This window comes from Lissotriton helveticus, chromosome 3_2, assembly GCF_964261635.1.
Source record: "Lissotriton helveticus chromosome 3_2, aLisHel1.1, whole genome shotgun sequence".
Taxonomy (NCBI): domain Eukaryota; kingdom Metazoa; phylum Chordata; class Amphibia; order Caudata; family Salamandridae; genus Lissotriton; species Lissotriton helveticus.
Window position 1 is genome coordinate 203,603,823 of NC_136062.1, and position 22,031 is coordinate 203,625,853.

A 22,031-nucleotide genomic window follows, 5' to 3' on the forward strand; every position below is an offset into this window, starting at 1 on the left:
TACACACTACTCTATAGTATGTTGTACTATGTTATACTATGCCTAGATTAGTAAATATGTCCATAGTTAGCGTGGAGTGGGTGTCATGTATTCCTATAGGTTCTGAATCGATCCCCCTATTCCTGACCCTATTCTAGTTAAACAAACCAACAAGTTAACTAGCAGTCAGCCCATGAGGCAGAAAACCCCCATGATGCAGATACCGTTATCTGACGCAGTCACACTACGGCACAGGAACGTGTTATCTGATTAGGTCATAACGCTTGCGATCTAATTAGACAAGCGATATTCCTCCAGCCCCTGATAAGGCATACGGAGTTCTCATAACAAATCAAACCTATGACAACCTGGGCAAAACCCTGCGGCCATTGTTTTGATTTCACCGAGAACTTTAGTAAAAGAATGTGCTAACGAGCAAATCGTATGACATCTTTACTGACGTATCTATGTCCATCCTTACGTCAATCTCGGCACCTTAAAGGTATAAATATTACCGATCTTGCCATATGCAAACACACGCGTGGTGACGAGACGGAGCAGCCATACTTGCCGAAGCCAAGAGCAGAGCAGACCCCGCTGGCAGCAGCCCCGCCTTCCTGACGCGCTGAGAGAAGCTGCTTTCTCCTGCCGAGAATCCAGCACCGGCGTTTCCGGGTAGCCCTCGCAGGCAGCCTGGAATATCGAGACCAGAGAGAGAGATACCATTCCTCATTCATCCTAACTTCCAGGTACAGAACTGAATAACCACTCACAGAGAATTCTTTAGTTATTCACTTGGCAAAAACAAACTTAACTTAAACTGTAACTATCTATTCCCGCCCTCGTATTAGACTTAGGTCAGGTACACGGGGTAGGCGTATCTAGAAACACCAGTTGAGTAAGTTTAGTCAAATGTATATGTGTATGTAATATATTTTATTCATTTTAAACATCTTATGGCTTAGAAACCATATCAATGTTTTTACAGTATTATTTTATACTGCTGCTCTTAATGTATGCACTTTACTTAACTATAAGTATTGCAATAATATCGATCCATTTCTCTTGTATGAGAAAAGAGACTGATCAATAAATAACACCTTTTTATTGAACACGCCCGTCTCTTCCTTTTCTCTACATTCTGATGAGACTAAGAATGCACGTACTGACTGAGTAAAATAATTTGCCTTTTGTTCACACGACTCTCGAGATTGACTCTTGATTAGGGGAGAGCAAAGTTGTCATGTTCTATGGTTGTCAGAAACTAAATCCCTTCTTGTCTAATCAGGGAAGTTAAGTCCTCCTTGAACATTCGAGAAAGTTTCTAGTGAACTCTGAGCTAAGCTGGCAAACCCAAAACTTTAAGTCTAGTATCGACAGTAGTAGACCTAGTTAACGTCTGGCCTAGGCCTTTACTGCTGTAGGTATTATTCCAATGCGCAGAGCCTATTGGGAAGATAGGAACTACACTACAAGACAAACCTAAGTGTGCATGTCTGTTTGGCCAGCCTAAAACGACAGGCCAAAGAGACATGTGCGCTTGTAGCAGTGCGTACCACTCCTCCACCGACCCTCCGAGTGTCAATCAGGATGGCCCGACCCCCAACACCCTGCCCTTGAATTGGCATACCGCCAGAAACCTATGACCCAGTACCCCATCTGCCACCTGGCTGCAGACTCTATTGATTGGTAGACCTTTCTTGTTGAGGGTTTTGAAAAATTAAACCGCTTTATGAACATCAAATGCAGACGGATACCACTATATTTCATAATTACATTATCCTGTATAGTGTGGGTTGCACTCACTGATCCCCCCCCCCTTCTTTCTGGCCTTGATAGATGCTCTCCGATGCTTTGGTGACATTTCTGGGTTCCAATTCATTCTGCAGAAATCGCAGATACTTAACCTTTATGTCCTCCTGCAACCCAACATACCTTGGGCGCCCAGTTCCCAATAACATAAGTGGAGACTTCCATTACTTACTTAGGTCTTCAATTTAGCAGAACCGCTTTAAAAACAGCAGCTATTAACTACCGTTTGCTCCTCCACCAGGTTAATCATTCAAGATCTATCTCCACCAGCAAGATACGCTCTCTTGGTTTGGAAGTATTGCTGCTCTAAAACTTAATATGCTTCCTTTCCAACCACCCTGCCAACATGCTTAGGACACTACACACTGCGATTAATATGTTTGGTTGGAGGGGACAGAGATTGCGCATGCACCGCATAGTGATGTACAGGCTTGTAGCGGAGGTAGATCGAGGAGTACCTAACGTTATTCAGTACTATCAGGCTGCCCAACTGCAGTGAATGGTGGAATGGGGTCGGGAGGAGTCCGAAAAGCACTGGTGGTTTATGGACAAGGCTATTGTGGACATACGTATATGGCCTACCCCTGAAACAGAGCAGAGGGCGGTCTACACTCCTTTATAATTCCGACAACTACCATGGCTGTGTGCGATAGAGTTCCAGAGAAGAGGGGGTTAACCTAATGTCCCTCACCACAAACACCAAGTATCTCTAATCCAGACTTTGCTGCTGGTCTCCTGGTAGATTACTTCTCTAACTGGCAAACATCAGGGTGTAAACGAACAGGCAGCCTACTTGGCCTAAAAGAATCGTTCCCTTTGACAGGTTGAAGATGGAATCCCTGCTCCCGGGGCTCGACCATATGCAAAACCAGCAGATTCGGCACTGAGCTACACTCCCCTCAGTTAAACCTTTCGCCCATAGAACTCGCACAATATTTGAAAAATTGATCCTTTCTAAAAGAAAGGACTTGATTGAGCTTAATTTCTGAGTTATATTCTTTACTAGAGCAATCTCTCCCAAAAGAGAAATCCGTGGGCCAGACATCTTGGGAAACTGAACTAGGTTGCAACATTTTTTGCTGCACGTGATCTACTGCGAGAAATGTCTCTGGCAAAGAAATTATGACCAAGATAGCAACTTATTGGTATTTTACCGCAGCCCAAACTCGGAGATGATACCCAGAGAGAAATAATGAGTGTTGGAAGGGTGATGGGGGCACAGGGACACTGCTACATCTCTTACGAAGTTTTCCCAGATTGACTCAGTGCTAGAAGAGGGTCTTAAACGACATACACAATTGTAAATCAATTTTTGTCTAAACAGTTTGTGATATTGCTATAAAAATCAGTCAGTGTCCGTGCAAATTGGTTTCCATCTTTCCTAGTGCATGTAATTAGTGCGCCCTCCCTGTAGTGATAGTACCCACTATAGTCTTTTAGAAATGGTGGGAAAACAGGGTGTGACTCTACAGCTCTGATTTCCAGTCAGTGAATTGCCCTCACAGTCTAAACACAAGACGGCCCAAAGTGCAATTGTGTGCTGAATCAAGTCCATATGGCCACGTGGAGACAAGTGAGTATCTTAGAACAGGACTTTGTGTCAGCTGTTGTAATTGAGCCCCACTGTGGAACTGGCAGCAGTAGTCAAAAGAAGATCTAAGTTTGAACAGAGGCTCACCACCGTTTCCAGAGAGTCACGCAACAACTTCACCCACACTCTATGTGATGACACGTGACCGAGAAGAACTAGTTGGCCACAGCAGCACTTCTGTCTTGCATGTAGAGAAGGATCATTGAAAACATGGCAGCATGACCCTGAAATGTGTGACTCTCCCACATATGACAAGATGGAAGCATTGTACACATGAAATATCAATACTACACAGATCAGAGGAATTCCTAGATGGGCTGTGGAGATATAGAGCCAGGCGGCCTCACAAATAATCACAATAAATAAGGACAGAACCACAGATCCTCTTATGTTTACCCTATTAGGAAGCCCTGAGACAAGAGTTTAAAGAAATGACGAAGGTAAACAGAACAGGTAAAGGCTGAACTTACTAGAGTGGATGTTTTTGCATGGGCTCCTGTGCCTGCTCACAACCTGGGAATGTTTGACCAGTACACACGGAAAGCATGAGCCATATTGTAAATAATGGGCAGTCTGTTGATCGGTGATAGAACCTTCTGCTGTCTTCCACCCATCTGGTTTGTCCGTTCCTCAGCTCCATAATTAAGTACATTAGCGTTACGTTGTCTCTGTGTCTTGCTTCAAGGGGTCTGTCATTGCTTCCTATTATGCCCTTTATCAGAAACCGGACAGTATGATGGACAAATATGCAGCATTCAAGAACAGTCTTAAGGCGTTAAAGAGAAAATCAATGAGTCAAGAAATCGATTCCAGACAGTGAAAGACACAACAGAAAAAAATGGTGGGCTCTGTTGCCAATTGAAAGCGAGGAAGGAAAGTTTATGAATTATAGAAATGGGAAACTACCTCTACTCTTCAGCTAGTGGATAGAGATGAATGTCTGAGTATGATCTAAAAGATCTTAACCAATCATTGCATTATATACTGGTTCAGGTAATCACAAATAGAGCTAGAAGTGTCTTTGAGGTTTTCCTTTCACAGACCATTCAGAAACGAGTGAAGAGCAGTCAGGATGGTAATAAAAATAACTAGACTTCCTACCCTTCTCTCTAAAGCTAAAGTGGAGTGGTGTGGCTCACTGGTTAGAGGTGGCAGACCCGGGAGCAGAGGACGGCCTGGGACCAGGGTTCAATTCCCGACGCGGCAGTGTCTTGGACCAGGGTCAATGGACTCGATAATTCTCACCTCGGTGCCTACTCTAACTAGGGATCACACTCGGCAACTCTGGGCATTAGCTTGCCTCATCTCCACAACGGCCCCCCACATACGCTGGGGATGCCTGGTTTCACCTTGGAGATACCCAGAAGGGACCATCTCACAGGGAAAGCCAGGACGGGTTCCCCAGCGGTCTACAGCGCAGAGATACTCCTTCGGGAGTCGATTCTAGCACTTTAGAAACCCACAATCAATCAATCAAAGGGCTCTGTAGGGAAGAGTGTTAGAATTGACATCCTCTATGTTTTTTTTGTTTTTTTTACTGAGTTTTATATAGCGCGAACTTGATTGGGTATCAGAGTGCTTTACATAGCACCAGTTGCATTACAGGAGGACACATTATTATTATTATTATTATTATTGCATTTTGTAAAGCACAACAGCTACTTCCAACAGAGGTGTCCCGGCGCTATCAGCAAGTTCAGTGAGCGAAGGGTCTGGAGAGAAGTATGAAAAGGGAGAGTCTAGGGTAGACTAAAAAGCCAGGTTTTAAGATTCTTCCTAAATATCAGTTCAGAGCTGGCCTTTCGGAGATGCTCCGGCATGGAATTCCAGAGAGAGGCGGCTGTGACAGAAAAAAAAAGACCGCCTAGTCTAGCTTTTTTAAAACGTTGGATAGAAAGAAGGCTCTGGAAATTCGATCTCGGAGTCCTGTTTTGCGTATATTTGGGATGTCTTAGTTTTAGGTACTTAGGACTAATGTCATTCATGGACCTGAAAGCCAAGGTCAGAGCCTTGAACTTGATCCGCTTCTGGACAGGCAGCCAATGTAGGCTGCGTAGATGTGGAGAAATGTGATGACAAAAAGGTACATTTCTAATGAGCCTGGCGGCTGCATTTTGAATGACCTGCAGCTTTTTAATAAGATAGTCTGGGAGACCCAAATAAAGACTGTTCGCATAGTCCAGTTGTGAGGTAATTAGTACGTGCACCACAGTTTTTCTGCAGTCCATAGTTAAGAGGTAGAGAAATCTCTCAAGGGTTTTCAGCTTCCAGAAGCATGCGGATGAGACTTGGCCTATCCAGGCCTTCCCTGAGAGGGCGGAGTCAAATTTGAATCCTATGTTTCTCGCCGACGGGACTGGGGTAGGGGGAGGATTCAGCTTTGGGGAGTGATGGCTGATTAAAGAATAAAACCTCAGTTTTTTCCGTATTTAACTTTAAACACTTATCAGTCATCCAGGATGATATGTTGATCATATACTGCCTAAAGTTAATAAAAGCAGCTTCTGAGTGGTTCTTAAAGGAATATAAAAGCTGGGTGTCGTCAGTGTAGGAGACCACTTTGATACCGCAGTGCTCGATGATTGAGGCAAATTGAGCGAGGTAAATATTAAAAAGGGTTGGGCTGAGAGCCGAGCCCTGTGGGACACCACATATGAGTGGGCGGGCAGTGGAGACATGAGGTCGTAAACAGATTTCCTGGAATCGTCTCTCGAGAAAGGAGCGGAACCATTTCAGGACAATGTCCCCTATGCCCAGCTGCTCAAGCCTCTCCAGTAGAATCAGGCGTGAGACAGTGTCAAATGCTGCGGTCAAATCCAGCAGCACTAACATAGAATGGTTTCCACGAACCAATGATTCTCAATTTGTTTCTGCCACTTCCAGTAAAGCTGTAGCCGGCCCTGAATCCAGACTGGGAGTCATGCAGAAGGTTGTTTGAGGGGAAGGGAGGCGAAAAACGTGGCTGGGCACGGGTCAGTGGGTGATCCTGATTTGACTTTAAGAAGTTGTTTAAGAGATGCTTCAGTGCTAAATTGATGAAAGTTGCACCAGGCCACTGAGCTGTGTTGTTTAGGTGGGACTGGGGGAGGATTATTAGTAGGAATAAATGCAGAGTATATAGCTTGGATTTTGTCCTGAAAAAAACAGGAAAGGTCCTCGCACAGGGAGGCCAAATGGGCGATAGTACATTTCATGGCCTCAGGCTTAATGAATCCTTGAACAATCTTAAACACTTCTTTGGAGGAATTGTCTGAGGCAATGTTTTGAGCAGCAAGAAAGTCCCCGATGGCCAGAAAATTAAGTGTTTTGAATTGTTTTAATGCTGCTCTATAGGTGTCCTTAGTTTTAGTGTCATAGTTTTTGCGCCATATCCGTTCCAATTTTTTACAGAGCCTTTTCTCATTGAGGAGTTCATCTGTAAACCAGGGGGCTGATGGTTTGGTTCTAATCTGTTTTGTAGTTTGGATCGGGCCACTTTATCGAGAGCCTTGGTCACCCAATCGCTGAAGGATGAGACGTCTTGGCTGGGTTCTTCTGTTAACAGCAGGGGGGTATTAGAGAGAGCCGGTCCCATAGATTCCAGTGAGACTTTCCCCCAATTCCTTTTTTCTTCATATTTATTTTTCACTAGGTCTTTATTACTTGGATCGAGGAATGTGAATGGTACAAGGCAGTGACCTGACCAAAAACTCGGAACCGGAACTGAAACATTTAAAGTTGGGAAATTTGTAAAAAATCAGGTCAAGTAGATGACCAGCATTATGGGTTGGAAGTGTGACCAGTTGGGTGAGGTTTAGTCCTGTTAGGGAGTCTGCGAACTGAGAGGCAAAAGGACAGTTTATCTTGTCCATGTGCACATTAATGTCTCAAAGGACAATGAACTTTGAGGGTCTCAGTGAGAGCTCCGCGATCATATCGCACATCTCCAGCAGTTCAGACGACTAAGAGTCCAGGGGCCTGTAAACCAGTGGACCTGCCACTGCGAAAGTGGGGGATATTTTAATGCTGAAGGACATTGCTTCAATTCCTCTAGTCTGATCAATTTTTTTATGTGAAATTTCCCAGTGGGCCCTTAAGAATACAGCAGTCCCTCCTCCCCTTCTGTTGCATAACCAGTTAGCTGTGACTATTTTATAGCCTTCTGGTATAGCCTGCAGTATATCCTTGTTGGAGCAATCCCTTAACCAAGTTTCAGTAAGAAACATGATGTCAAGAATCTTTGATTCAAATAGAAGCCACATGTCATCTCTTGTTTAGGGAGAGATCGACAATTTATTAGGCATGCGTTAATAATGGGCCCCTTGGTTGGACTATGAGTGTTAGACAGAGTTTTTGTCTTAGTGTCTTTATAATGCAACCTTGGGACTGCCCATTAATGAAGGAAAAAGAGCATGCCTTACACTGCCAATCTTGGCCAACTTCACCTTGTTTAATGGCGCCAGGATCTACATTAGGGTGCAGATTGCAGCTTCCCCTGGATAATTCCAACAGTTCATGCCTCAACCAAACCTTTAAAGGAGTATGTTCCGAATGGGCAGCATGACTGGCGCTGGACGCGGGCTGGACGTGGACGGGCGCAGACGGGCTTGCTGTTCATTTTTGTTAGGCACGGGGAGATTAAGTGGTTTGCCCAGAATCACAGGATGTTCAGCGTCATTGCTGAAACTCAAACCCAGTTCCCCAGTTTCGAGGTCTACCGCCCTAGCCGTTAGGCCAACTCCTCTTTTGTTGATCAAAAAATGACCCTCCATGAGGCTCTCCAAGGACTTTTTCTTCAGATTTGAGTCCTGGCAAGACCCCCACTAGAAGAAAAATGACTGACATTAAAACGGTGCTTGTAGGCTAGAATACGGCACTTAGGTACATTGAAATCCATTGTCAAGGGTGTTAGCGCGTTTCTTTATGCAAATTCACAAACTGTAAATCGCTTCTCTGGATAGACAGGGAGTAATGTTAATTGTCTAATGATGCTGGTGCTCCACACCTAAGCCTGGTCAACAAAGCAATACAAAGCAATACAATCAATATTTGTGTGAAACATCTTAGGCTCCACAAAAGGACAATGTTTAAGTATCAAGCTATGAAAGTTTATTAAAAGTTAATGGTTTACAGAAAGCAAAATTCAGGTTAGCAGCAATTTATAATCAAAATGCTTATGCTTCAATTGATAGGAAATCGAACTGAATCAATCTTACAAAGCATTGGACTATTAGAAAATGGGTTATTGGTTGAAAGGGTGTGAGCCCCTCTCAAACAACAAACACAATCCCTTTCAGGGTAAAACACAAAAAGTCACTAAATTAACCTGTTCTTAACACTCTGGTAGCTTGGCACACATCAGTCAGGCTTAACTATGATGTCATGTGTAAAGTATTTACACAGCACTTAAACAGTAATAAAGTGAAAACACAACACATGAAAGATGCCACATCAATTTAAAAAAATGGAAAAAAAAATAATAAATGATTTGACACCACAATGACGAAAACTCAATCATGAGAACCGGAGAGATGCAATATTAAAGATTTAGGTAAAAAAAGTGCTTCGAAGCACAAAGCGCCACTTGTGATTTTCTGGCCGTGCGAGACAGAGAGAAAAGCTCAAATTCAGACCGACTGCGATGGAGAGCGGCCAGATCCAGGGACCAGGTTATCCTGCTTAAAAAGTTACCTTTTAAAGATAGCAAGAAGAGTCCAGTTTCGGTGGAGGAGCCCAAGAGGAGCATGGAGAGCATCCTGAAGGTGTATCCCTGTAATGAGAAGAGCAGTACGGTTGGTCTTTGTAGTGTGAATAGCCTGTTGGGTGTCGTGAAGGGTCATTGCTGGAGCTTCCTATCGGTGATTACTGCTGCTGCTGTAACAAGTGCAAATCTCGCTTTGTCGGCCATTGCTGGCTGTCGCTGTAGTGCGAAGAGTCGGTTTCATCATAGCTTCTCATTGGCCGTTGGCATGGGTGGCAAGATCTTTGCACAAGCAGGCCTGTTTGTGGTCACAAATTGCCCAGAACTTCAGGATTTCTTCTTTTCCTTCAAGGAAGAGCTCAACTATTGCCACACTGGAGTTCTAGGACCTGAGAGACACCTCTTGGGGATCAAGAATTCACTTCAGCAGAGGCCAGCAGGGCTCAGGCTGGCCCAGTGCAGAAGGTTCACCCGGGCAGTTGCAGGGAGGCTCCTGGAGCTTGTTGTGTTCCTGTGGCCTAGAACAGGAGGTCATTCAGCTGAACCTTGGAGTCACTACAGTCTGGAATAAAGGGGTGCAGGTTCAGTCTTCCTCCTCACACAGCAGTGCATGCCCCCAGCAGCAGGGCAGTCCTTCTTCTGTCCAGAAGAGCAATGACGAGTGGGGACTGAGAGTTCTAATGTTCTACCTGGTGCCTCCTTTAAAGTGGAAGTAGCTTCCAGAGTTTTCTCCTCGCAGAGGTGTCTTGAATTATTTGCCTCCCTGCCCTAGTCCCAGTCTGTCTGGTGGCACAATAGGCTAGTGTGAAGTCCATTGTATGTGAGCTGAGCCAATGCTTTTGAAGTGCAAGTATGGTAGATGACAGCTCCTTACCCCATCCTGTCAGAGATGGGCCAACCAGACTCTCTATTGTAATAATCTCTGGGAAGAACACACGAAGGCCAAGTGCCAACTAGATCTGGTCATGTGACCCAGAAATAAGCTGCAGACTCCAAATGGTTAGGACAAGTAAATGTCAACATTCTAAAAGTGGCATTTTCAGAATGATTACTTAAAATCCGACTTTACCATTAAGGAGGGTATTAAATTACTATTCCTCAACCACCAAATATGACTTTGCTTCTTGCTCCAAATCAAACGTTATCACTTAATAAATGTAATAAGGTAACCAAATGTTATCCTTTGAGAGAGGTAGACCTTTCAATAGTGAAAAACATATTTGGGAGTTTTTCACTACAAGGACATGTAAAACTTGAAAATACATGTAGAGGTTTTGAAATACAGCGCACACTGCCCTATGGACTGTTTAGGGGCTATCGTATGGGTGAGTTACATGCATTAAAAAGGACGGTTTAGGCCTGGTAAAAGGTTTTCTTCAGTAGGTCGATATGCCAGTTTAAAACTGTATACACAGGCTGCAGTGGCAGTCCTGAGATATGTTTTTAAAGGGTGTCTCAAGTGGGTCACAGATTAAGTGCTACATGTCCCCTTGCAGCTTTTATTTTAAAGGATCTGGGTACATGTAGTACCACTTTACTATGGACTTACAAGTAAACTAATTGATTAAAATTACATTTGCTGCTCTGTTCTGCTCTAGTCTGTCACAGAAACAAACATTTTACCCAACTACACACAGCTCTCAAAAGACTCTGCAATCAGGTTAAAGCTAAATGACACCATTGCAAACTGAATAGATTTTCAAGTTTCTCACAATATGCCTCTAACATTATACAATCTGCAATACAATAAGATTTATGGACTTGTCAGTACACCCGCAGATGTCTCCTGAATGTGCTATTCATTAAAATAACATATCACGATAATCATGAAGAAGAGAAAACATTTCATCACATGGGAAAGAAGGAAAAAAACATTGTACTGGACAATATCGGAACTCCAGATTGCCTAGAAATGAAATGTTCATGTGTCACAAAACATAGATAGCAATCAACATTAAGTAGACTAAAAGCCAATAAACATAATTTCTCTCTATATGAACAGAATGTTTGCGCTGCCATATTAATGCAAAACATTTAGGGCCAGATGTACAAACATTCACATTTGCGATTCGCAAATTACATCAAATTGCGACCCGCAAATGTGAATGTATAACAGTGTCTCAGACACTGTTTGCGATTCCCAATGGTGTCTTAAAAAATATTTTCTCATATACTCCCAAAGTAGAAGGGGTCCCCTGGGGACTCCTTCCAGTTTGCGAGTGGTTTACCATCTACTTGATGTATGTGGTAAACGGCGCGTGTTTTGCGGCCACAAATGCGGTTGCAAAACAATAGTACATGGCTTGGTGACTCGGTATTAGGAAGGGATGCCCCTTCCTAATAGTGAGAGTCGCAAATGCTAATTTGCGAGTCAATGACTCGCATAATAGCATTTATACATGCCATAACCCTTTTTTGCGGTTGCAAACTGGAGGATCTCCGGTTTGCGGCTGCAAAAAAAGGGTAGTACATCTGAACCAGAATATGTTAAGACTCTACCAAAAGAAGAAGGTCTGCTTTTTTGATTTAATTCAAAGAAAAAACCCTCCAGATGGAGGAGATTTAATGTTTTTCCTTCTTTTTTCTCATGATTGTACACTAGTGTTACATTTGGAAACATGGAATTAAAAAACAGAGTTTGCAGAAATATATTGGCTAAAAAGACAGGAGTGGATAACAGTGTTTCACTCTTTGTGTCACTCTTGAGATAGTGCTGCTTGACTGCTGTGCCACCTGCCCCTTCCCCACTGCCCATACTGCACTGTCCTGTGATGCAGGCCTATATGTTTGCTGCCAATTGAGTACCTTTTTTTTGTTTAGCAAAGCTTGGTCAGCAACTTTCCATGCCGTATCTTTACCTTCCACATACTCTGCACATAGTTGTCATGCTTGGTGTAGAAAGTGGTATACAATGCCCACCATGATAATAATACTGCGTTGGTGGATATTCTTTTTTTTTTTGCGGTTTTACCTAGCACAAACTGGACCCAAAGGTATTGAAGCACTTCACATGAGCACCAGTTATGTTACACAAGGACACATTAATTTTTGGTAGGGGGGGAGATTAAGTAATTTTCCCAGAATCAGGATGTTGAGCCGACTCCGAGGCTTAATCCTGGCTCCCCAGCTTCAAATTTGGCAGCTCTGACTGTTAGGCCACATCCTCTACTTTCTCTGCTGTGTATCATGGACCTGTTTCACAAAGGTAAATTTACACTTTTGTGTAAGATTAGGTTTGTTTTGGTATTCACAAACTCCGATTTAATAGTAAGTTTGCTACCGCTGTGACTGCAGTCGGGGCAAAGATACAACATGCCTATCGTCTTATGTGTGGAGTTCTCTGCCCCTACTGTGAAGCCTCCATGGTCATATATTTACTATTACATTTTTGAGTTTATAGATTCCAAAACAAAGAATAACCTACACAAAAGTGTAAGTTTACCTTTGTGAATCAGGCTCATTGTGGGTAAAAGAGGCCTACACAGCTCCTCCTCTTGCTGTATGTGTTTTTTGCAAACTTGCCAGCAATTTAAAACTGATAAGTGTGAGATTTTGAAATAATCTATTGTGGTTTGCCCACATGGGTTCTTATCCCACCCTCGTCGCCAAATGTAAAATCCTTCTTCACAGAAGCACAGGAAGCATGTGTAAAGATAGAAAGGTCTTTATTAAGTTAAAGACATCAGAGACTCCATCCAACACTGAGGACTGGTAACTGTCAACTGACCAGTTACTTAGCTTCACTTAGCAACCCAGGGATTCCACATTCCATGCAGAGTCAAAGAACAGCTTATTCATAAAGTAAAACACTACAAATGTATGTGCCAATTGACTTTGGATGCTCCAATCAGAGGCAATTTTAGGGGGTGATAGCTAATATAGAGTCGTTTTTGTCTCAAACAATTGGGAATCTTCCGCCTGAATCAGCTCTGTTGGCCTGTATATTTTTACAAGAATGTTTTTCACAGCTGGTGTCCTTGCTGTGTGTATTGCTCCTCTCTGTGGTGTGTATGTTCTCTTTGTGACGAACGCAGGCACAGTTACTGCTCTATGTGTACCTGTTTTTTTGCCTTTTGCTGCTGCTGTTTCTGTTCAGTGTACGGGAAACGTTCACTGCTTTTGCACAAACCTATTTGATGTGAGAAACTGTTGCAGTGTGGCTATCTATGCTGTACCTCTTCAGTGTGAAAGGAAATCTAATCTTGCACTCATGACAATATTGTACCTATAGTGTGTGCTTAAAACCTGCAATGCTGTAACTTGCCTAGGCTGTACCTGTTCTCTGCGTGAGTTACGTTATTGCAAGCTTTCCTATTGTATACTGTTACAAGTGTTGAACTGATGTCTATTCACTGTGTTCTCAACTTCGATCTCAGTATTAAGGGTCATAAAAACGCGTGGAAGAGACTAACCTGACCAGGCTAGTAAGTTTGTTGTAGCAGAAAGTACTCAACATGGTGAAAGAGAAAGGCAAAGAAATAAAGAGAATAAAATTATTGAAAGGGAGGAAAAAGAAGAGAAAAAGATGTAAAAAATATGATAAATGTTGAATATGAGGACAAGGATAACAGGACTGGGAAGATTTAATAGGAGGAAGAAACAGAAAAAGCAAAAAAATGATAAAGATTTAACAGTACCCCTCCCTGCCCATGAAAAAAGAGGTAAAAAATCAAAAATGGAGAATGTCGAGATTGAAGGAAAAAAGGAAAAAGGGTCAAAAATAAACATAAATAGAAACTTTTGATTAAAAGTGACCAGAAAGAAAATTCACTTAATGGACTGAAAGGATAGAAACACTAAGAAAAAAGTAGAAGAGTAGGCAGAGACGGTGAAATGGAGATCTAGTGTGAGCTGGATGCAAACCGAGGAAGAGAGATGGAGATATTTATTAAAGGATGGATGAGGAGGTAACAGAAGGTGGATAGAGATATAACAGAATGAGTGGAAACATAGGATGGGAAAAAGAGATGGAAAAGTACTGTAATACATTAAATAAAAAGGGAGAGAATTAAAGGGAACACTCAGGAATTAGAATGAACTGAAAATTACATTGGGAAATGTACCAGTAACAGAAAAATGGGGAGTAGGCAAGGTGCCAGTTTGAGCAAACAAACTGGGAGATGAATGTGATAATGGGAGAGGTAGAGGTGATAAAAACGGAGATATCGAGCAAAGAAGTGAGGTAAAAGTGAGGGTAAACAAAGCAATAGTAGTTACTGAACAAGAAAAGAAGGGGTGAGGGAAACCAGAGTAATGGGATAATTTCTTGATACTATTTCTGTAGTAAAACAGCCACAGCATCACTTGCAGTGATTGATTGTGGTGCAGTTTGTTTTTGGGTGAAGTGGTGAGATAGCCAAGGTTTGGTTTGGCCTGTTCCCAGGAACATGGTCAGTGCTGATTTTCCTTAGGCAGTCCTGAGGGATAAAAATTAGATTTCCCGTGCATAAGGGGTATTGGACCTATGTTATGTTAGCATGATGTATCTATATGTATACTTTCTGCTTGATATATATGTCTTTTTGCTAGGAAGACACCCTATTTTCCTTCTCTATAAATCTGCTGCTAGAAGAGGAGGCCAAGAACCATACAGACGCCATTTTCAGCACATGTGCTCAAGCACAGGATGCGATCACGTGCTGATCGTGCTCTGCTGTCCTGAAATTCCGTAAAACCCTCAAAATCTGGCTGTTTGAGCAAGCCTACATCTGAAGATCTCCTAGGAAACGGTTATGCTTTTGTTTGTCGTTCCGATAGCCCCATGAAACCGCCCGGTGTACGTGCGCTTTGTAAGACATTTTTAACATTAACATGAGCATGTGCTGTTTTTAAGCTCCCTGTTCATCTAAGTTACTGGTAGCAGCTGTTTACTTTACTGTTTTAGACTCAAGGTCGCATCGGGCTTTGGGAGTGATTAGAGCATTCCTGAAGGTGCCGCCTCTTCTTTCCCAAGCACCGAGATGAAAGGGAGTCACCCCTCCTGCACTCCCCAGTTTTAGATAGCTATGCTTTTGTTCCTATCCAAGCTGTGTCATATATGGTCCCTTCCTGGTGCTAGGGGGCCAACTGGTGTTTTTTCTTTTACAGGGATGATATGGGCTGGGCGAAAGTGTATATAACTCAATGTTTGAATATGAGCCAGCAGTCTTCTCTGCGCACCTGATGGGTGAGGGAAAGAGAGGCTCCTCTATAGAGTATTTTGCTTAATAAACGGTTAAACCTTCTTCACTGCCAACTGACTGATTATTTGATAATGGTATTAGGACTATTGGTAGGTATAGTCCTTTATGTTATTTTTTATGGTACTACAGTCCTCTGTAAGAGTGGTACAGTGTACGAAAACCAATGGGTTGGAATGCCACCATGAGCTACTGCTAGTTGCTAGAGTATTTGTAAGCATTCGCCACTATTCAAGGGCGGAGGCGCAGGTCGAGGGCACGCATCACATCACAGGTTCACCACAGTCCAAATGTCTGGGGTGGGCTGGAGAGCCAGATGCTGAGGGTGTAGCGCCTGCAGGTAAAACATATGAGGTCAATGCAGGCACAACTCTGCAAAATGGCTTCTACTGCTGGGGGAAGCAATGTGACGGGAAGAGGGATGTGAGGAGGCGACCAGCCTCACTAGCCTGTCAGTGCCAGTTCCCACTTGCAGGAGGCACACCACTCGGAGCACAACACCTTCCGGCGCCTCCATGAGGGATGGAGATGATGCCGGCGAGAGGCGTTTGGGGGTGCATGGTAGAACAAGATAGACTGACTTGGGCAGAATAATTCAACCATGGTGAGGTAACCATTGACAATACCATACTAGTGTCTGAAATCCAAGTCCGAAAATTAGGTTATTTTTTTTTTCGCCGTTCAATCACTGTGCTACTTTGCACCTGCTATGTGTGCTTTAACATAACTACATGGTTTAATGCAAGTAAATACAGTACAGTTCAAACAGGCTGTGGCATGTCTCATCATTACTCACCTCAGAAATAATGTGTAATTTCTGCACGTCTCATTCGCCCTTCTGCTGAGCTTGCCCCATGTGCAGGTCGTAGTTGTGACCCTTGCTTGTTGTCCTCCTCAGGTCACATTATACCTCTGCTCATTTGGGGTGACTGGGTTGAGGTACGGTGTCAATATGTAGGTTCGCATGACGTATGTGCTGTCACCTACAGGGTAGTGAGAAAAGGGTTAGTGACAGTTATGCATTGCCATTTGGCCATTGTTTGAGAGGAATCATTATATATGTTTACCAAGCAGATGTCCTTCGCCAAATTCACCCCTGAGCAGACGGGTGTGTATGCCACTGTGTCGAAATATATAAAGTCATGTGTGCTTCCAGGGTATTGAGCCACAATGTCTGTTATGATATAGTTAGCATTGCAGACTACTTGTATATTGAGTGTATGATAGGGTTTACGGTTCCTAAAAATCTATTCATTCACTGCTGGTGGACAAATGGCAACATGTGTACAATCTATGCAACAGATTATATGTGGAAACCGGGCTACCTGGTAGAAGTCCTGTTTGCTCTTATTCAATTCCTGTGGTGTTGTGGGAAAGGTAATGTGGTTGTGGATCTAATCTGGTTGTGGATTCTTGTAATCATGGCATTCAGGAAAGATTTAAAGAAACGTAAAAGGGAGCTTTGTGACACCCCTCCAGCTGCAGCTACTACCCCCTGGAAACTGCCTGAAACAAGTAGGTGCAGGCAACATAGGGCCTGCACATGAGTGGGGATGGCATTGGTTCTACGAGTCTGGCGCTGCATTAGGGGTTCCAATTCTGCAATTAGATCAAGGATCATGGCACCATTCAGCCTGTACTTGTCGTATATTTCATCATCTGTTTGTCCAATCATTGTGATTCGGACTCTGAAAATGCGCTCCTGTATTCTCCTTCCTCGCTGGGCTGCTGCATGGAGCCTCATCCTCCTCACCATCACTTAGCGTGCTGCCATTGTAAATGTTTCTGAGGCCTCCTGGGGTCAGTTTAAATAGGTTTCTAAGGATTAGCACCTGTCCGGCTTCTTTACTCATGATTACCACCTGTTTGTGATCCTCTTCATATTGTGCTTACAAAATTGCACATTTAGTTGAAATTGCTATTTGCAATTTTTCATGCATGTGTTTGCTAGTCCTTAATGGCGAATCACTATTTGGTATTCGCAATTAAGGAATTTGCAAATAAGGATTCGATAAATTGAGATTCGAAAATGTAGCGATTCCTGATTTTTGCAATTGTCATGGTTTTTCACAGATTTGGGTTCATGCATTGGGAGTAGCTAAATAGCGCTCGCAAACAGGTTTTTTTTGCGATTCACAAATTTTGCGAGTGCAATTTAGCTTGATGCATGTGCCTGTATGTTATTAGCAGCACTTAAGGATAGTCTGGCATTGATGGAAGCACATGTTCATATATTTTGTCTTCAGTGTCAGATATTCTGATGGTATTTTATTTCCTTGCACTATTATTATGATGCAGTTACAACTCGCACTAGAATAAGAATGGGCACACCATATGAGTCACTGCATTTCATGTGGCACAATTATTTGTGTTATGCACAATAAGCGGCTCATTACGATGTTGGGCAGGATAACTTCAGCCCGACACTGCATCGGTCATGGGACCAACCAACACCTGGTCGGCAGTCCCGATCTCCCCTTAGGATACGACCGAACACTGTTCTGTCGCATTCCTATATTTTACTATAGTAGCATGCATTCCGCCGTAAACTGGCCGGAATGCATGCTGCCATAGTAAAATGTGAGGTGCAGTTAATCCCTGTACCCAGTGGCAGGCACAGGGATAAACATAGAGTCACCATAGGTGCCCCCTCAGCCACCAACCAGAGGCCGTGCACCAAAGAGTGCCCCCAAAGACGCTTTTCGGCATGGTTTCCTTGTCAAACCCATGGCGATGATGGATGAAGCACTGAAACTTTTCAGACACCCGCCCCAGGCACCGATCTGGGTTGAATCTATCATCATTCTTTAGCTCACTTCACCACCTCAGTTCAGACCCAGCTATATGCAAATCAATCTTGACACTGTTCCTCATGGGAACAGTCCAGCTCGAACTGCCAAGCCAGGTCTTCCCTGAACCGGAAACAAGCATCCTGGGACCAGTTTCTGGGTAGCACCCTTCATCAGCCAGGCTAGCTTGAATCCAGTGGCAAAGTGAGCAAGGGACCCACGTCTGGGCATACCACACCAACTTAGGCTGGGTCCAAACTGGAACGGCATGGTGAGCAAAAAAACAATGGATTTAGGCCCATATCTCTGTACTAGTGTGAATGTATGACATTGTTCTGCATTCTGTCCGTCAGTTGTTCTTTTTTCATTTGTCACCCCAAGTGGGACGGGTATGCCCAGACATGGGTCCTGTGATCATCATGCCACTGGAGTCAAGCTATCCTGGCTGATGAGGGCTGAAAGCTCGAAACCGGTTCTAGGATGCTTGTTTCCAGTCCAAGGAGGACCAGGCCTGGCAGTTCGGGCTGGACTGTTCCCATTGGGCACAGGGTTGAGACTGATTTGCATAAGGCTGGGTCCAAACTGGAATAGTATGGTGAGCAAAAAAACTATGGATTTACGCACAGATCTGTGTACTGGGGTGAATGTATGCCTTTGTTCTGCATTCTGTCCATCAATTGTACTTTTTGCAATGGTTTCCTTGTCAGACAGACTGGCATGGAAACCATGTTGGAAACCGTCATTGTAATCTCAAGGGCGGCAAGGCCCGCCTTTGATATCACTGGACACATTCCGTCTGGCGGACGGGCTCTCCGAGCAATGAGGTCTCCTAAAGAATGGTGTATAAAACCTTTGGATTTCTAACTAATTGTTTGGGAAACCTATATTGTAAAAATGGATTTGGACTCATTTTTATAAATGTTCTTGTTGCTGAACATATTTCTACCCCCTCTCTTGTCCTGAAAATATTCTGGGGATGGTATCTATGTCCTCAGTACCTCATTGTAAAAATGAATCGCCTCTAGGCACTCCCAGTTTTAGTGACAAGGAAACTAAGGTACAGGGAGGTACATTGTCTTTTCCAGGATAGCACATATTGGTGAATGGGGAAGTTTGGATTTCAGCCCTGGCCATTTAACTACCAAGGCAAGCTAGGATGTACTTCTTCACCAGTGGTGTGTGGGTAGAATCCTGCCACATGGCTATTTGTAGTGTCTGTCTTTCAGATTAGGAATGCTTGCGCCATGATGTTCTGGCCACAGCTATTCCATTAAGAATGTTGGGTTTGAAAAGGTGATATTGTTTTACAAAAAGTAAAATACAGAGCTCGTAAACTGAGCAAAGGAAGAAGACACTGGTATTATTCAAAGAGGGATAGTGGTGATCATAAAAGTTTAATGTTCATTACTTGTTGATTGTCTTACTTTTTCCATCCTCACATCCCTTACAAAGAAGATCCCTAAAAATATTTTTCCTGAAGGCTACTTTGAAGTTCTCCGAGGCCAAAGACACATACTCAGTCCGAATCTCAACAACAGTCCTTTAAATGAATAACGTAGCTTCCTGTGTGCCCTGATGTCACTCTGTCTGCAGAGAATGTTTATATCTTCTAACTGTATCAATGAACGTTTTGTTGAATTCCCAGATGAGGGTTTCAATGGAGCAAGGGAGGGGAGATCTGGCTGGCATGTTGAGGTAAGTGGGGCCCCTCGGCTAAGCCCCTAAGGCTTTGTTTTGCCACTGGATATAATGCACTTGTGATAGGGAGGATGGAATGTCCACCAAGTCTGCGACAAAGTAACCCATCTACCAAACTCTAAATCAGACCTTAAGCAAGCAGGCAAAATCTGTGGGAGGAAAACCAGGAGCAAATGAGGAATTACAACGGGAAACGGACATGAAACTGTATCTTCCTGTGATAATTATCCATACTCTTAGTATTGGTAACTCCGGAGGTGGAGCTCACAGGGAGTTTAAAAATGAGGTCCTGAGAGACAATATTGTATTTTTAGCAATAATCATAATTGTATACCTTCTTAGAGAATGTAACTAATAGGAGCAATGTTTTTGGCTCTTTGTTCTTGTTGCAAATTTCTAAAAATCTTAAAATGTTATTGATTGTGATGCTATCTTAAAATCCTTAAAAATAAGTTTTAAAACTTGACCCATGGATAGGTGAAGAGTCTATGGGCCTGTATGCAGGCTGTGGCTGAGGATTGCGTGGAAATACATGAGGCTCTTAAAATGGGGACAAAGCATAACTCACCTTGGTGCCCCTTTCTAAGTCTGTTCTTTTACAAGCTCCATAGAGTGGGCTCCAACCAAGTCCATAGAGGGCAGTTTACTATCTACTGGTCCAGAAATGGCATTATTACTTAAAGTAATATTACTCCAACTATATTTTGAACCAGATTTGTTACTAGATGTAATGTAATGTAGCAAATGTTGGTGATAGGGCATACAACACAAAAAGAGCAAAACTGAAACACATTAATATTGCTATATTTTTGTTACATAAACAATAAGGAAATAAGGAATGGAGCATGATGAATATGTTTCAGATCTATTCGAACTGAATTGCACAGTTTTATACAGGGGCAAATTTTGTTATTTTTAATATGGTCTAGATGAACTAGAGTTCCTACTGTCTTTAAAATGCTTTATTGTTTTGCTCCCTTGCAAAGCTTTCTGCATTGTAGACCCACGGCTGGTGCTAAGTGTTTTTGCCGCCATAGTGAATTAGCAATTTCCACTCCTCCTGTGCCACTCCTCTACCCACAGCACTTTACTGGCCGTTGCTACCTAAAGTACTAGTCTGACACCCCTTCCATCATGGAGTCACAGTAGGCAGCTGACTAGCCTTGCATTACCCCCAGGTCCCTCCTGTCCTCGTCCCCTTCATAATAAACAAGTGAGATAACCTATCTTATAGACAGAAAAATGAAAGCAGGAATGCTGGTACGCCCCTCCCTCTCCCTATAGGGAGTACATAAGGGTACAGTACCCAGCATGCCTCCTGTTCTTTTTTCTGTCTTCGACAGGTTTTTCTGCAGTTCCAGGAGCCGGTGGGCTCCTGGTGCCTACCTGTTGCTGGGCTTCGGGTGGTGCTGGTTTCTTCGGGTTTCCCCTCCTGACGGGCTCGAGGGGTGCCCTGGAGTCTTCCTCCTGCCTGCCTTGGATATTGGATTCGCGTGTGGCTGGAGGAGGATTTGGCCGCGTCTCTGTCCTGCTGGGCTTGATCGGAGACGCGGCTCTGTTTCCTGTGCCTCCGGTGGTGCGGCGGCCCTCGCGTGGCTGGGGTGCTTCCTGACGGAGTTTGCCTGACTTCCTTTGTGTGGGGCAGGAAGTCAAGCGTTTCGATGATCGGCCGGCGGCGGTGTTGTTTGGAGGCTTGCCGGCTCTTCATTCGTAAGTACCGCGTAGCGTTTTTTTCTCATTTCCTGTTATTTAAAGAGCTTTTCCCCTACGGTGCCTGCATTTCTTGCTGTTTTGGCGTTTTTTGGTGCTCCTTCTCGTTCCTCTGTGTTTGGAGAGTCCTGTACATTTGGGGCGCCTTTGCTGTGCTTTCTTTCACGTTTTGCCTGCTGGCCTTGGGCTGTCTTTGGTGGCTGTCTGGTTCTGCTGGCATTTTCCTCATGGGGAAGCACTCGAAGAAGAGCAGGCATGTTGTGGAGTCCTCCGCTTCTTCGTCCTCTTCATCCTCTCCTTCTCCTGCAAGATCCAGGCATCGTGCCCGTGGTGTTGATGCCAGATTGAAGTCACTGATAAGGGAGACTTTGTTGGAGATGGGGGGTCCCCGGTCTAAGGGGTCGCGCTCCCTGTCCAAGTCCGGTGGTGTTCCTCGCCCTTCTTCTTCTTCTTCTTCCTCTGGGTCGGAAGGTGATGATCTGGAGCAGGATATTGTCAAGGGCAAATATGTGGATAAGGATATGATGCCGGATTTGTTGGCCCATGTGAAGGAGAATATGGGGTTTCCTGCTGATGATGTCCCGGGTACCTCT